The sequence below is a fragment of the Panthera onca genome, chromosome B1, assembly GCF_046562875.1.
Source record: "Panthera onca isolate mPanOnc1 chromosome B1, mPanOnc1 haplotype 2, whole genome shotgun sequence".
In the NCBI taxonomy this organism is placed as follows: Eukaryota; Metazoa; Chordata; class Mammalia; order Carnivora; family Felidae; genus Panthera; species Panthera onca.
The window spans coordinates 40016724-40034352 of NC_138342.1; the positions used below are offsets into that span (position 1 = coordinate 40016724).

At 40.6% G+C, this 17629-nt stretch overlaps 1 protein-coding gene and 1 long non-coding RNA gene across 9 annotated transcripts in view; one reads left to right on the top strand and one right to left on the bottom strand.

Annotated features, from left to right (window-relative positions):
• CORIN (corin, serine peptidase) overlaps window positions 1-17629 on the bottom strand; it is a 253425-nt gene that overhangs the window by 108553 nt on the left and 127243 nt on the right. The gene's annotated exons all lie outside the window — the stretch shown is intronic.
• Window positions 1-17629, top strand: part of LOC144616188 (uncharacterized) — a 35929-nt gene that overhangs the window by 11091 nt on the left and 7209 nt on the right. Inside the window, exons 2-4 of the long non-coding RNA XR_013555298.2 lie at window positions 9378-9457; window positions 10070-10139; window positions 16329-16637. This is a non-coding gene — a long non-coding RNA (uncharacterized LOC144616188). The remainder of the gene's footprint in view (window positions 1-9377; window positions 9458-10069; window positions 10140-16328; window positions 16638-17629) is intronic.

Below are 17629 nucleotides of genomic sequence, written 5' to 3' on the forward strand. Positions count from 1 at the left end.
CTGACTTATTTCACTTAGCATTATACTCTGCAGATCCATCCATGTTGTTGCAAACGGCAAGATTTCATTCTTTATTATGGCTGAGTAATATTCAATTGTGTGCGTATATACTTCATCTTTTGTATCCATTCATCTGCTGATGGACACTTCGGTTGCTTCCATATCTTGGTTTTTACAAATAATGCTGCAGTAAACATAAGGGTGCATATATCTAGCCTGCCAAGAACTGTCTCTCCAATAGTTACAATCCCGTGGTGCCCAGAAATACCGTCCCCCCCACCACCACCCCCGCCACCAGAGCCGGGTGATTAAGGAGCATCCCCTATGTGGACTATGTGCACCTGCTGGCTTTAGCAACGCAGTGGGAAAGTGCAGGACAGGATCGTGCCCACTTCCTTTCACGTGACTAAGAGCTTTGGGCTGGGGCATACCACTGGCTTTCATGATGTCTGACTTTTTTAATCAGAAAAGAAAAAAGCTAAGTTTTTCACGAGTTTTCAATTCAGAGTAACTAAGTAAATGCAACCCTTGAAAACTTCTGTCTCTCTTTGTCTCTGTCCCTCCACAAAAGATAGTGTGATCATTCGTGTGGTCAGTTGCCTGTTTGCTGTCACTGCTCCCAGAACGGTATATTCCTTGATGAGATGAGCTTTGTTGACTAACTAAAGAGAACTAGGAAATAACAGAATATTTTAACTCAGAATTAGAAATACAGAGAAGTATCTCTTAAGAGAGTGGCTGGCACTCAGAAGGTTCTTAGTTAATATATGATGAGAAAAAGTCACCTCAATCTCAATGAAGCACATTACCAAAAAAGCAAAGAAAAATGCAATTACTTAATTATTTTCCAATGGTATCAAGGAAATCTGAATTTTGATTTGCTGAACATTAATTACCAGCTGATTGATTAAAGTTTCTTATGATGTTACTTCATGTGTAATCGTCAAAAGATCAGCAACAAATGTCTGGTTTTCCTTTACATGCTACCATTTCAGTATCAATACAAATTACATCTATGGACCTCAACTACTAAAATATGAAGCATGTTTATATTTTGAATAGTCTTAGAGGACTCAGCACGGGGCTGCATTCCTATACCTACAAATACAGACTTCTAAAAGGTACACAGGAAACCAGATATAAAAGGAGAATCCAAAACACTAAGATTTTACTGGCCGGTCTATACAATATCCTCTCTCTAGGGTTAAGAGAACATTTTCAAGGCATAAGTGTTTATCCTATTGTTGGGATTGTTTCTGTGTTATATTAGAGACTGCAGAAATTCCATCTGTCTGCATTTCAGCAGCTGCAATGTTTCAGAAGAATTATTGCATTCCCCACCTTAGGGCTCCGATGATTCCTCCAGAAATGTAGCTGAAAGTTCACCCGTAAATAGCTCCTAACATCTAGATTTCATCGTTAAGACCCTAAATATTTTACTCCAGTAAAGCCATCTCTTGTGTATGGTTATATCAAATCTGGATCAAATTTAAAACATAGCATTGCTTGCATTGTTTTGATTATTGATATCCCCCTGTCTTGGCTGATTCAGCAGACACTGACTTCTTTTGTGTGGTTCCACAGTGGGAGGTGTGATTGCCCTTGGTTTTACACTGTAAGTTGTTTGTTTATTCTTATTCTTTCTTTAGAAGTTCATAGTTTCATTAATCAATACTATTTTTGTAAACTCAGAATAACTTTTGTTTATTTTCTGTTTGATTTCTCCTTAACTTGTATTCAGCACTTCCACTTCTGGTGTGTAAAACTGTTCAACTAGCAAAGTACTTCAAACACATCTTCTTTGGAATTTCCAAGCAGCCGCATAAAGTGGACAGGCAGGCATTCTATTCACCTTCCTTAGGGGAAACGGTGATTTACAAATACAGAAATTGGAGTGTCATGTGGTTAAGACAACAATTGCCCAAAGTCATATAGCCAGGTAGACACAGAATCATGAGGTCTGAGCTTCAGGCTCAGTCCCCCATACCACACACCCATGCCCGGTTTCTTTTCCAGAGCAGTTGTGTGGTCACCTTATTTGTGGTCAGTTCAAAGACATCAGTTCCAAGTAAAAGTTCAAGTTTGTCTTTATTTTTCTATCTAAACAAAAGATAAATGTCTGCCCTTCAGGTGATTGGGACCAGGTGAGATGACATTCCATCTCAGCTCTGGGTTTTTTAGAGCACCCTAAGAGAGCTCATAACAAATCTCTGTCGAAATTTTTCAACCATAAATTTCACTTTCTTATACCAATTATCTTCATTCAAATAACCTTTTGACTTAGCCCTTAAGGTGAAAAAGAAAGATCCCATGAGGAGAAGTCATGCTATACAATCTTGACATGCTATACAATCATCTATGATTCTAAGAGGTGCATGTTGGACTTTAAGTCAATGGCAAATTGATCAACAGAAGATTCGTTTGTTAATCAGTTACTGGATGTTTACTATGTGCTAAGCATTATTCTAGCATCTAGGGACACAGCAGTGAAGAAAACAAAAATAATCCCCTACCTTTGGTAGCATATATTCTACTGATGGTCATCTGATAAAGATAATTTTACCAAGTAAAGGTACTTCACCACCAAAGTTGATTTCCATTTAGACACCTGGCAACTGATTAATATTAATGCAGTAATAGCAGCATACAAAGGAATATTGCCTAAGACACTAGTGTACATGTCCAGATGATGGGGATAATTATGAACCACCTGACTTCAGAATTCTCTGGATTCTGAAGAGTATATACCCATGAAGATGATCAACTCTTCAGTATTTTGGTCTCTGATAATAGCCTGCTGAAATAATATCCATATCCTGAAATGACCTTTTAGATTTTCTACAGCCGCTTCCAGGTCTCTCAGTTTGCTCTGCTGGTGTATTATGGGAGGCATTTATATTGGCAAATGCTCTCAATACTTTGATTGTTAATTTTTGGAGTCCTTTTCAGAAACTACCTACCAATCACTGACTGTATAATGTCCTCATTCACTCAGTCTTTGAGCCTTTGTATAAAGTCTGAAGCTCAGGTTCAACTCAACGTCTGAAAAGAAAGCTGACCTGGCAGAGACTCTTATCACCTGAGCCTGTACTGAGAGCCTGTTAGCCCTTCAATACTACATGCTGCTTGAAATTAAGTTACTGTCAACCTCTATCGCTCTTACCTTTTACGAGAGTATTTGACTAGAAAAAGAACATGTCTAATCTTTCAGCAGCTGATACAAGAATTCCTCTTGTGGAGAGCACTGTATCTTTGGGTTGATAAAAGGATTGAGGTGAAAGATAAAAGATGAGAAAGGAGAAAGAAAATCTAACGATATGCTCAAGTGAGTCAACTCGGTCTTACCCAGCTTTCCACACCATACTCACTAGCACACCCTTCTTTTTGTTGAACATTAACATGGGTAGGTATGCATGGGTATCAGAGAGCTCTGTGTATGAACGAGTAAAGCATCCCCATGGGGAAAGAGAGGAGCCAGTGCTATGCCTCACTAAAAGTTGACATTTAAGTTACAACTTCAAAGAGGTGAAGGAATTAACCAACTTTCAGGGGAAGATTTCAGCAGAAGGAGGTCTCAGTGCAAAGACTCTCAGGCAGGAGCATGTCTGGCGGGGGTGTGGGGTATGGGGAAAGCAAAGAAACCCGTGTGGCCCCAGTAGAGCAAGTGGTGGAGAATGTAGCAAGTCATGAAGGAGAGTAGAGGGGAGGGGTCAACCACCTAGGGCTTTGCAAAGACTTAAAATAAAAGTAAAGTCATTACAAGGTTTCAGTAAAATGTGGTATGATCTGACCTATGTTTACAAGGATCTCTGCCTGTGGTGTTGGAAATACTCTAGAGGGGCAAAGAAACCAGCGGGAACAAGTGTTAGGAGCCTATCGGAGCTGTCCAGAAAGAGTGATGGCGGCTTCGTGGGGGCAGCAGCGAGGGTGCCGAGACGTGACTGGATGCTGGATGTGTTTTCAAAGTAGAGCCAGGAGGGTTTTCTGGCCCACACAATGAGAATTGTGAGGGAAAGACAAGAGCCAATGAGGACAAAGTTTCCCGCCAGCCAGAAGACTGGAATTGCCATCTCCTGAGGTGGAGAAGCCTACTGGAGGAGCAAGACTGTGGGAAAAAACATCAAGAGTTGCATTTTAGAAACTTGTTGCATCTGACATATACAGTGGGCACCCAAGTAGAGATATTAAGTAGACAACTGGATATGTAAGTTCAACGTCTGGGAAAGAGGATAGGAGTAAAATCCAAATAGGAACAATATTAATATTAATATTAATGTGTGAGTTGTCAGCATATCGATTTGACACCATGTGCCCAGATGAGATTTTGGCAATGTGAGGTCAGTGGGGACTCTAATAAGAGCAGTTTCAATGGAGTTCGAAGGACAAAAGTCTATGTTTAAGAGAGAATAAGAGGAGAGGAAGTAGCTCAGAAAGGCAGGACAACTTTGCTGCTGCAGAAGCGAATAAATGGGTGGTAGATATCAAAGGAAGTGGGGTGTTTTTTTTAAGGCATTTTTAAGTGATTTTGTATGAGTATGTTCTTTGTGGGGAGCAGAGTGGTACTCAGTTTTGCCTACCGGTTGGCATGAATCAAATAAACAATGATCAGTCTTGAAGATAGAGGGGGCTGGGGATGAAGAGTCACCAACATCAGGAATATATTTACCATCCAAACATGAAGCCAGTCTTATTCTGTCTCTCTCTCTAATCCCATCACTAAAATGTGGCTTCCTCAGGAAAAGTATCCGTCTCCCAAGGTGAGAAATGCTCTCATTCTCTTCTTTACCTTCTTGCACATCTACTAGGCCTCTATTAAACATGGTGCACCATGCTAATCATTTCTAACAGTGCTGATGCTCAAAACCATCAGAACTACAGCCTGCTTTAAAAAAAAGACTGTTTTATCATTCCCATAATTTATATTAGCAGAAGGTATTTGTTTGTTTATTGTCTCCCTCTCTCTCCCTTCTAGAATGTAAGCTCCGTGAGAGAAAGCACTGTATCAGTCTCTCTCACTCCTGAGTCTAGGATAGAATTAAATAGTTGTTAAATAATTAAGTAAAGACAGAGCGTAAGGTGCCTAGCAGAACTAAATGATCATTCCTTTGGGGGGAGATGTTCAAAGGCAATACATATCTTACAACTTTCTTCTTCTAATTGGCAGGGAAATAAGGTGCTGATGAAATGTTAAAAATCCCTCTGTGTTAGTGTGGGATACTCACTCAAACCTGCTGGCAAGCGGGCCTTCTGAGGAGCATTTGCTTGTGTGGTAGGACAATGAGTATAAAGGACACTTCTACCTAAAATAATCTTCCCCGCTGGCCTGTGGAGATGTGTCTACCACTCCCCCCAAACCTACACCCACACTACTCATTCCTTAGGTTAAAATGAATGGTGGTTTTCCGATGAACTCTAGGAGACCAAGGGAAGGGGCTCTGGGGCCACATCGTGCGTTGGAGGGGTGTCTCCAGTCCCCTCTCCACTTTAGCCAGGGAGCTCCACCCTTGTCCGCTTTACAAATTTTGGTCCGTGGAAAATTTCTTTTGAAAATGGGGTTTTGCTGCCCAAACAAGTTTGACGACCCTTCACCCTGAAGATTTTAAGTGTTTACTTAAAGTCTCAGAGAGATTACACTTTAATTACACTTTTTTTTTTGGCTATGAATACTTAGTTCTGAATTTAATTACAGTCTGTTGTGCTTCTCCTTATATCTAGACTTGAAAGAATGAGCTATTGGACGAGTAGCTTTCGAGGTGGGAGTAGGAGAGTTCAGGGAAGTTACATGACTTGAGAAGTGACAATGAGAAGTCGACACGGAAGGAAGCGCAATGAGCTCAGAAGTGGGTGTGGCCCTAACTCTGTCACACTACAGTATGAGAAACGCCACATCGCTTTATTTTTCTAAATGAACACATCCTTCCCCACTCAAAAAGGTGATAAGAAATCTTATTCAGACATGTGTTTCAGGGATTTCAGCCTTCCTAGGGCGCTGTGAGGATCCAAGGGGCTTACATGGTACCTGGAAGAACCGAGGAAGGGACTCTGGTTTTCAATTCCTCAGAGAATTGCTGAGGGACTCGTGGTTCTACACCCTTAGGGTTTGTACTGAATAGACCACTCCACTATGTCTGATCCATCCCAGGGTGCAGTGTCATGGTCCCCAGAGTCAAGCTTTCTAGGCTGCCCCACACAGCCACTCCTGTCTGAAATCCTGCCTCTTTCCCTGCTATGTGAGGGACATGGCAAAACTCAGCCCCCTTCTGAGCCTTGGGTAATGTCTCCTACATCCCCTGCTCCACTTTTACACCTCCAAACATTCCCCCTGCCCTGTGCCACCCCACTCTGGGTGATGCCACATGATCTCTGCTCAGTCCTTCCCTCCCCAGAGCTGGTCTCTCTCTTCTGAAAATGCAGAGATGGTAACACAGATCCTGTTTGTTTTCTTTTTTTTTTTTTAATTTTTTTTAATGTTTATTTATTTTTGAGAGAGAGAGAGAGAGAGAGAGAGACAGAGCATGAGTTGGGGAGGGGCAGAGAGAGAGGAGGACACAGAATCTGAAACAGGCTCCAGGCTCTTGAGCACAGAGCCCGACGCGGGGCTCGAACCCACGGACCGTGGGATCATGACCTGAGCCTAAGACAGATGCTCAACTTACTGAGCCACCCAGGCGCCCCCTGTTTGTTTTCTTAGTAGATTGCTCTATTACACAGATATTTTGTTCATGACCAAGGGAGCAAAGGACTCTGTTACCACCTTTTAACATACAGATCTTTGTTCCAAAGCAGAATATCGTAAGTGGTCAGTAAATGCCATTGAATAAATGCACGTGGGGACTTCTTAACTTAGATAGTCTAACAGCAGAAGTACCATGGTGACTTTCTCTTTTATTTTCTGTGGTGCTCATACACCTGCTGCCGAGACCAGGTCAAACGAGGTCCCTTACACAGTGCAACTCTTTAGTTGCAAGTCCCTCAGTGACTGGTATATAACATGTTTCAATTAGTGAGAAACTATCATTGTCAAATAAATGGCCAAAGAAAATCCAAACCAACTCCCAATTAAATGTCCTCAAGATTAAGTTACTTCTTGACTCATTTCTCTCTCTCTCTCTCTCTCTCTCTCTCTGAAATAAAGCTATGCTTTGATTCGATGGAAACTTTGCCATCTGGCCTTCAGCTTAAAATCCTGAAAATAAGAACTAAGTATATGTATCGCTTGACAGCATGATGGAGGGAGGATCTATCATTCTATAGAAAAATCAGTCATTGTGAAATTATCTAAAAATCATTAGCAGGAAACAAAAATAGTTCTGTGACTGGTGGCACTCTGATAGAAGAGAGAATATAGAGTTTGGAGAGCAATTCCATGTCAGCATTCAATGTCTCAAGTAAAATCACAGTATAAAATAGAGCTAGACAAAATCCTGCTCAGATTTTAAATCTAATTAGACAGAGGAGAAAGTAGAGACAGAGCAGAAGAAAACGGAGGACGTTAGCTTTACGATCAGAGACTGACGTCTAAACAAAACTTAAAAAAAAAAATGTATTCATTCAACATTGCAGAAGGAAGGAAGGGAGGGAGGAAAGAAGGGAAAACTTCCAAACAGGAATTGTCCAGTTAAAAGGATGTACTAATCTACTACCCCAAGCTTTAGTGTCTAAAAGTCCCAAATAGAACCCTAAAACAATTTTATCAAAAACCACTGGAAAATAAGATGCCTACAATGATTGTGTTATTTATCATTCCCTGCATGTAAGTGCAATAACGTAACTTCAGCTTTCTAGAGAACGCGGACAATTTAGAAACTATATGCCTAAACCAGTCTACCCTCTTGACAAGGCGGGTAGAGATTCCTACTCAAACATTTAGGTTTTACGGAGGGGGGAGGGGTGCTACTTTCTGAGTTTGCTTTAAGAAATAAACAGTTTATTTTCCAAACAAGAATGATCATTTCATGGTGCTTTAGAATATTTTTGAGATTTTCTCCAAACGTAAGTCTGTCTCATATGACATTTTGCAATTATTGATTATGAATCATGAAATGAAAATGATGGAACAATATATACATTACATTGACAAATTTCAAACAAATGTAGGGTGTTTTTTAGAAAAGAATTAGATGTCTGCATATAAATCTAGGAGAACTAAAAGAGATACATATTATTTGGAAAGAAAGTAACAGTCTCTTGCATTCACAGGATAGTATCTGAAAAATTATACATACTAGCATTTTTCCTGACCTTTATTACATGTGAAAGTCAGTCACAACACCTATGGAAAGACTTAAGAGAAAGATAAACAGACAAAAAATAATAATAAGCTTGAAGAGCTATTCGTGTTATTTTTCTTACTTGTTAAGCTATACAAATTGGACTGATTTCATTTTATAAGTTAATAGTTCATGGATTTAATTTTCAACTCACCCAAACTTATTTTTAATCCTGGTTTCTTTTACTTCAGCTCATTTTATGTGTTTTATATAATGACAATCTAAAAGCTGGAATAAATTGCTTATGATGCAATACTATTGTGGCCTGAGACCCAGACATAGAATAGACATATATATTTAGAATTTACTCTAAGAACTTAGAGAAAACGTCTTTCAAGAAGAGATAACAGTTCTATCTTATTGTCTAAAAATTCACCTCAAATCCCATGAAGATGGCTTTGTATCACTTTCCCACCTACTCCCTATTGTTAATTATTATAATTTATAGTATCCCAAAATACTCTCATCTTTAAAAAGTCACTAATCTTCAGGATACTGTAGGATCTCACTTATCTTCCACATCAGATAGCCAGTACTGGGTGCTGAGATTCTCAAGCCCTCAATTAGAGCTCTGCCCCAGACCTTGTCCAATCTCCTTCCTCTTAACAGATGGCAACAAACCCCACTCACTTGCCCTCACACAGTAGCCCGTGGAGACAGCACACATTCCATTGCTTGGGTCAAGGCAGGGGTGGGAAAGCCTAGACACTTCCAGTTATCCGACCCTTCAAGCTTAAACCACCCCACAATGATCAGGAAACTTCAATCCTAAATGGTATCGTGATTAGAAGAAAATAAATTAATGGTGAGGAGATTAGTTTAAAACACTCACTCTAATAACCATACTGATAGTGACTGGATCTAGAGGCCAGAAAAGTAACTATTCATGATAATGAACCTGAGATATGAAAATAAAAGTAATCGTGGAGAAAAAATATGAACTTGGATTTAAATTAAGCGATTCATGCTAGTTTGGGTGACTTATGTAACCTTTCTGAGCTTCAGCTTCCTTATCTGAATCCCACCTGCTTTGGTATGGCCTTTAAGAATATGGATCAGTAATGGATAGAAAGCACCTGGAATGACCAGCATGCTCTGTTTACTAAGGTTGCGAAATGAGTAACTCACTTCCGAAAGATGGTCATCACCGAGTGTCGAAAAATGCCTTGCGCTTCAAGGGTTAACCTGTGAGTGAGTAGAGGGTCCCCTTTCCCAACTTTAAAGGGATATAGCACTGCCTCCTTGGAGCTGGGAGGTGGGGGCACTGGATTCTTTGTAACAACCAAGATAACTGGAAAAGAGCCTGCTTCTGAAGAGATCGACACACACAGGAACCAATATAACAGCATCTAGGGATAGAATTCCTAACTTTTCTTTGGCTCAGAGACAGAAAAGGAAGTCAATTGCTCCAGGAAAGTTGACTTTGACTGTTAAAGCATTTGTGTTCTGCTAGATGATTTACATACTGGTGGAACACAGAGGTCCCTGAGTTCTCTCTCCCACTGCATGCCTTTCACAGCACAGCCACATAAAATTTCTCCTAGTATCCCTAGTTACCAGGATTGTATATCACAAAGCCACACAGACTAAACCTAACACAGAAAAAAAATCAACCTTGCCTAAAACTAAATATAAGCACCATTTAATTAACTTGCATTCCAGAGTCGTAGCTGCTAGTGTGCTGAGACTAGAAGATTGGGTACACAGCACCCAAGGGCTCAGAGGGATGGGGGAAAAATAAAACCTGCTAACTTTTTTTTTCCAACATTTTCGTAGGATTCACATGTTTCTTTGTACAGGTAAACAGGAAGAATGTCTCTGTGAACAAGATATAGTGATCCAATCGGAATGAGCCAAGGAAAGGAAGAGGTGAGAGGTTGGAATGAGGCTGCAGTTTCAGGAAAGCCATACAGGGATTAGAAATGGATGGCAAATAATTTGTCATTAAGATCGGCCCTGAGTCAAATAGGAAAAGCTCTACGTTATCCCTGAGAGGAGGAAAGACCTTAGAGCAGATAATGGAAAGTCACAAACTACGTGTCTATCACTATAAACTCTCGACACCGCAGTCTGAGCAGTAATGTAGTCTCATCTGGAAATATTCAACTGATCAATCTAATGTGCTTAAATTAATCCTGGGAAACTTTATGCCACAGGGATCAGCTAACGGTAGATGGGTTGGGGGACCGAGCTGAGCAAGGGGGTGAATACCGTTGGAAAAAGGTCCATTTGCTGCCACTTGCCAAAAGGGTAGGGAACGTGCGGTTTCCAAGCAGGCATACTCAGCACACAGGCTCTGGGCAGTGCTACAGGGAAGTCTGCCCGAGACCCCCAGTATGCGAGAGGTTGTAAAGGTGCACAGGGAATTCTAGCTGGGAGATGGCTCTTTTCCAATGGGCACCCTTGCTTGTGTCTTTAACCAGGTAAATGTGATATCATGAAATCCCACTTCTGCCAATTATTTTTTCTGTTGGTTTTCTTCCTTGTTGATTTATTGGAGCCCTTTTTGTTCCATTTTTTCTTTGTTTTTAAAAAGCTTTTAAATGTTCGTTTATTTTGAGAGAGAGAGCGTGAGCAGGGGAGGGGCAGAAAAAGGGAGGGAGAGAAAAAGAATCCTAAGTAGGCTCCAGAGCCTGACGTGGGGCTCGAACTCACAACTGTAAGATCATGACCTGAGCTGAAATCAAGAAATGGACACTTAACTGACTGAACCACCCAGGAGCCCCTATTTGCCTTTTAAATTCATAGTCCCTTTAGCTATACAAATGTTTCACAGGTGAAGCCAAAAATCTTTATAAAATGTATGTATTTGTAAACCATATCTATATGCATCACAGAACGGAAACTCTAGGAGGGCAGTAATTTTTGTCTGATTCTTGCTATGCCATGGGTCATGGAAAAGTGATGGACACACGGGTGGGCTGAATAAATGTGGTATTCAACTCAGAGCCTTTTCTAAAGCAAATGGAAAACATCCCGGCCAAATCAAGAGACGTTTTGGGGTCAAAATATGCCAAAAATAGGCCATAGAGATAGAAAATCCAGGTTAGCTTTCCTAATAGTCAAAACTGATTTTGACACGGTCATAGGGGGTAGGCTACAGGCTGACTGACTAACTTCTGTTCAAATAAGAAAGCTTCCCATATTGTTGAAATGGTCAAAATACAAAATATGTAGCCTGGTCTTTATTTAACAGAATAGGAGAAAGGAACTCTTGAGACACTTTCCAGATTTGTCAGCCAAACACCAAGGGGAATAAATCCGGTGACTGCTTTCAAGCCGGCACCTTCCTTAACACCAACCACCAGAGGGAGACCCCACCACCAAGCAAACTACAGAGCCTGCCCTATACTTGCGGGAAGTGGCCAGGTGTGTGAAAGTATTTGAAAACAACAGTCTTTTATGGGTTCTCAGCATTTCTATTAAACATCAAATCACAGTGTAATTTTGCATTTTAACTACAGATTCCAAAAATACGAAGCCTCATAGACCTGTGCATATGGAACACTAACACGTACTTTGTGCATTTGTTTTGGAATTGACATTTTCCATTCTCGTAACAACCAAGAACTTTAGAGATCCAGTTTTGACTCCGACGGTTTTCTTTCAAATAGCTTTGTATACATTTTTCGGATTGTAATCTATCCATAATACGATTTTTATGGAACTGAAACGGATTTTTTAGCAGGCGATCTCATTACAAGATAATCAATCTCATTACAAATGCCTGTTAGAACGTCTCACCACAGCATCCAGATTGAAATGAAACTTCGCAGCTGGAGAAAAGTTCTTCGGAAATGTTAGCATCATCAGCTCCAACCCCTCTGCTCTAAGAACTCTGAAGAAAAACTGCCAATTTTACTCAGCAAATACCCTCCTAAGAAACTTTTGTGACAGCCATTCCAGAGCTGTTTACAAGTAGACAGAAAACAAGGCCAAATGTTTATGAAAGTTGGCTTGATTCGAAGGGCTCCTGGGAGGTCTCTCTCCCTAAAATATTTCCCAACTGAAATTCTTCAGTTTGGATTTCGCTCATTTAACGTAAGCCAAAAGTCCTCAATTAAAAGGCAGTTCCTTGGGACTCCTCATTTATTCAACCACCAAGAATTCCACGAGGCTGTCTGCAGAAGGCATAGTGCAGGACATGGCAGAAATCATAAGGCCTTGCAGAGACCATAAAAGATAAAGGCAATATCAGTGACTAAGTACCTCTGGAGATAGTACTTTATATATTTATCTTGTGTATTTATTTTTCTTTAAGAGATATTGGAAACTTAGCATGAAATATAGGAAAGGGTGGAATCTAAAGATTGTGACTCCATCAAGGACATACCTGGGTAAGAGCCCTAGAGGACCAAGAGTCAAATGGGATCTTCAGGAGCCAAAGATGTCAGGGAGGGGAGTAGCAGTGAATGACATGGAATAGATGAGGAAGAAAGTCTTTTGCCTTACTGAAAACTCCGTCCAGGATCAGACCCCCATGACTTTGTTTAAACTAACACTTACCAAGAACTTTCTGTTTACCAGGCAAGGTCTCAAAGGATTTACCTTCATTTTTCCTTAGAACACAGCCATGATGGTGATACCCTCATTTATCAGAGGATGAAACCAAGGCTTGGGAAGGTTAGGAAATTTCCCCCGTAACACAGCTAATGAGTAGCACAGCTCCTCACTAAAACCCATGCAGTCTGACTCAGGAGCCTGTACCCTTAATATAAACACTCAAGGGTGCTGTGTTAGTTTCCTATTACAGTCATCAACAATGATCACAAACTGGGTGGCTTAAAACAATGGAAATGTATTCTCCCACTGGTCTGCAGGTCGAAGTCTGACATAGGTCTCATTGGGCTAAGATCAAAGTGCCAGCAGGCTGTCTTTCTTTTGGGAGGTTCTTAGGGGAGAATGATGCCTTTCTTTTCCATCTTCTGGTGGCTTCCCCCATTCCTTGGCTTGTGGCCCCTTCTTCCATAAGGAAAGCCAGCCACATAGCATCTCTTTGCTCTTGTGTGTGCTTCACATCTCTTTGTCTGACTCTTCTCTTCTGCCTCTCTCTTCAACTGTTAAGGACTCCTGTGATTACAATGGGGCCACCCACATAATCCAGAAGAATCTCCCTGTTTTAAGGTCAGATGGGTAGAACCCTTATTTCCATTCTTCAACTTTAATTCCCCGTCGCCATGTAACCTAACATCTTCACAGGTTCCAGGGATTAGGATATGGACCCCTTTGGGGAGCCATTATTCGGCCTACCACAGATGCCTTAACATCTTACTCTATTTGTGTGCCCCGTACGTATGAACAGCCACCTGCAAATGACTGGCTCAAACAGATGTGCCTTGTGTCCCACCTGCTGACTGCCCTCCTCTTCCTCCTTCCCATTCCCTGTGTCAGAGATGCCATGGTCTGGAATCTCTAGTCTCAGTCCTTGACTCCAGCCTGATTCAGTCAATTCTAGTGCAAGAGGAGCCCAGGGTAGCAGGCATCTTGGCTGCACAAAATCACTAGGTGGATAATTGCTGTTTGATTCTATTCCTGTAATAAGAGTGTTCAAAAGACTCAGGGATGATACTCTAAAATGTAAATGAGTCTTCTATCGGGCTTTGGTGCAACCAAGAGCTATATCTGTGCTTTTGTAGCCATCAGTTACATGTGTTTCTTACTTTCTGAGTAGCCAAGCACCAAGCAAAGAGACAGAAAAGGCCTGAGGAGGAGCTTGGCCTTGACTCACTGTCTCATTCATCATTAGTAACCAAAATCCTTTAAAACCTGCAAAAGAACTATACGTAGCAGGCATAGAAAAGGCAGAAAAGAAGGCTGAGCAGATAAACTATTCCCCAACCTGTACAAACTACATAATGTGCAGGGCCCAATGGAAACTGAAGACACAGAGGCCCTTGCAGGGAAAAAAAAAGTGCTTCAAGGACACTAAAATACAAACATATTTTCCTTTAAAAATACTTTATTACTTATAAAACATAATATCAATAATAGTGATATATGAGGAACAACATAAACTTACAAATAGCACAAAACATATTTTTGTGTCATAATTTAATATGATACAATAAATAACAATACACTATTGGGGCGCCTGGGTGGCTTAGTCGGTTAAGCATCCAACTTCAGCTCAGGTCATGATCTCATGGTTTGTGGGTTCGAACCCTGCATCGGACTCTGTACTGACAGCTCAGAGCCTGGAGCCTGCTTTGGATTCTGGGTCTCCCTCACTCTCTGCCCCTCCCCCCCTCGCATTCTGTCTCTCTCTCTCTCAAAAAAAAATAAACAAACATTAAAAAAAATTTTTTTTAAATAGCAATACACTATTAATGTGATTTTTCTGGCTCACTTTTCTGCAAATTCATGTAAGAATTTAATGTTTAGCAACATTATTTTTAGTCTACATAAATGAAAATAGATTCAGTAAGTAGCTCAACAAAAAAGCAAGATTGCAAATGATTTTTGTTCGTTCTTAATTTTGACAAGAATCTTTGGTGCAAATTTTACTCTTTCTGTTTGCAGTATTTATAGGCTGTGACAACATTAGGATAGATGTCTGATAAACCATTCGGAAATACAAATTTTAGCATATCTAGAGCTGATGATTCTCTAGGAGCAATTTTAACAAAAAGATTTAACTCTTCATATGAATCAGTTTCATGGAAGTCTGAATTTTATTTTAAATGTAAATTTATACAATGATATTTTGATGATTCTTCTGATATTCCCTGTAAATTGTGGAGATCATAAAAGAAATCAAAAAGGGCTTTAAAATGTATATACAATTCAAAATGCCTGTTTATACATTCTATAGCCGTATTGCCAATTTTATGTAAAATTTGCATTTTCAGTTATCTTCCTTGTTAACAAATGGTTCATCCAAAGTTCATATGAAAATAGTGTTCTTTTCCAATGACAATAGTTAAATGTGATTTCTATTTCTAAGCCTGTGGATATTCATTTTGCAATGTTTCAGCATTCAAAACCAAGGATTTTTAAATCCTTGAAGAATCCTAATAACTCTGATTAATGCTTTATTGCAATGTTCACGTGTACGCTTTTATTGTGTGATAATTTACTTACAAAGCCGGCTGCCCAAGCACCATAAGTTTCCGTCTCAAGGTTCAGGCTATAGAGTTAATACTTGTGCAGATGCCCCAGGGACAGGCTCCAGGGACAGTCAGCCAGGCTGACCTCCCACAGGTTCTTGGGTGGAGCCCCTCTTCTAGCCCAGGGCCAAGGCTACCACTACACCCTCAAAACCTGCTTTGTTGTGTTTCTGTTGTTGTGGCTGCATCATGGCCACCAATGGGGACCCGGGTCCTGACCCGGCCACCTCCAGATGATCCTCAGGCATATGCATGTGCTTTGAGGCACCAGGCCAATTGCTCAGCACCCACACCGTTCACTCGCCATGCCCGTTGGCATATGCCCACATGTGCACACACTACTACCTAGCATATCTCTGCCACTCACACACCTGCTCCGTTGTCCCATCCAACCTCATCACAAAGCACAAGTATAAATATAAAGTTATTAGCAATTTCAAGACGGTGACAGCATAGCCTAAAACCAAGCCTGGAACCCTTCGGACCTTAGGGTCCTGTGCCACTCACTGCACAGATCACCAGCCATGAAACCAGCCCTGCCTTCAGCCTTCCAAAGGAAAAAGAAAGGCAGGAGGTGAAATGGAAATGAAAATCTGCAACGAGTTCTTCCAAGAAGTTACAATGGCAAGGGGCCCAGCGTCCCACTCACCCCAAAACCTACCCTGTGTTACTCGCTGTATCCAACCTCTACCCACATCTCTTCTGCCACAGGCACCAAATTCAATCCCGCCAGAGTTCCTGTCTAGACGTGGGTACCACCACCGGGATATGGCAAAGACTGCTGGTTGTTCATCCTAAAACACCTCCACCTTTGTTGTAGTAATGGAGTTTGAGGTGCCCCTATGGCTGACCAGCTAAAGACTACATATCTTAGCTCATTTGTGGCTCAGTGTGGTCATGTTACTAAGTTCTCAGCAATATATCATAAGCAGATGACTCTTCTATTTTGCAGGCTTAAACGTGACTGGCTGCCATGTGCTTCCTCTCTTTGCCTTCCCATTAGATGGAGCACAGCTACATGGCTCAGCCAGCTTCAATCACTCAGATAAGGACCATAATCTAGGAACTGGAGAAGCAAAAAAAAAAAAAAAAGAAAAAAAAAAGAAAAAAAATTGGATGGAACTCAAGTCTTTGGATGAGTTCATAGAGGAAGTTTGAGCTTACAAACTGGAAAATTCATCTTGGTTCTACTGCTTAACAGAGAAACAAAGTGTTGTTTCCTTTAAGCCACTGTATTTCAAGATCTCTTTTGTTACAGCAGGTTAGTTTTTCTATAACTGATATGAACGGTTTGAATCTGGGGGGGGTTTGTTCCCACTGTCCATAAGGAAGATATGAGAATAAAGCCAAGTCACTTGTAATAAATATAGGATCCAAGGAAGAAGGTGGGCCCACTGCATCCCAATGAGGACTCAGGACGTACCTTCCCACACAGACATTCATTTACACATGTTGGCTATGAGTCCAATAGACTTCGTGATCCAGTTCAAGCTAGAGATGTACCCACAACAGAGCTTCTATGAGAAAATATCTTTCATGTTTGAAACAACTAATCTGCAAGTATATCTTTGAAATATAGCCCATTTATTAGCTGAAGACTGCCAGTAATTCTGTATCTGCCTTATAGTGAAGATTAATGGACATATTACATGCAAACCATTATGCATAGTATCTGCCTTCAAATGAGCTTTTAACATATTTAGCGGACTATTACTGACATTATTAAATCAATATAATATAGGCAGCAAGGAAAGGAGGAATTTACTCTAAGGAAGTATAGTGCCTCAGGCTTTTGGTATGACCCTCACAGTCAGAGGTATGAGGGATGAATGATTTAAATATTTCCAGATCTCTTAACTTCCACAATTCTACCACATTTTCCCCAAACTAAATAGCATAAAATATTACCTCAAAAAATGTTTGAAGTTTTAAAGCATTTCCCAAAGTAGACAATTAGAAATGATGGGTTAGAAAATCAACATGGCAGGAAATGCCTACACGTCAGGAAGAAGAAACCAAGAACTGAATACAAGAGAGAAACATAAAAGGAAGGGCCACTATCCACTCCCCCCACCTCTGCAAGAGTCTGCCAGTAGAAGAAATGTTTACCTTCTGCAAATTCACTTTACAATCAATAATACTCAATGGATCAAAGCAAGATGGTTTTTAGAAACCAAAGTCTCTACTCTGGAAAAAAGAAAACAATAAAAGGAAAACAATAAGACCTTCTTTAGAGCCATAGGGAATAAAAAG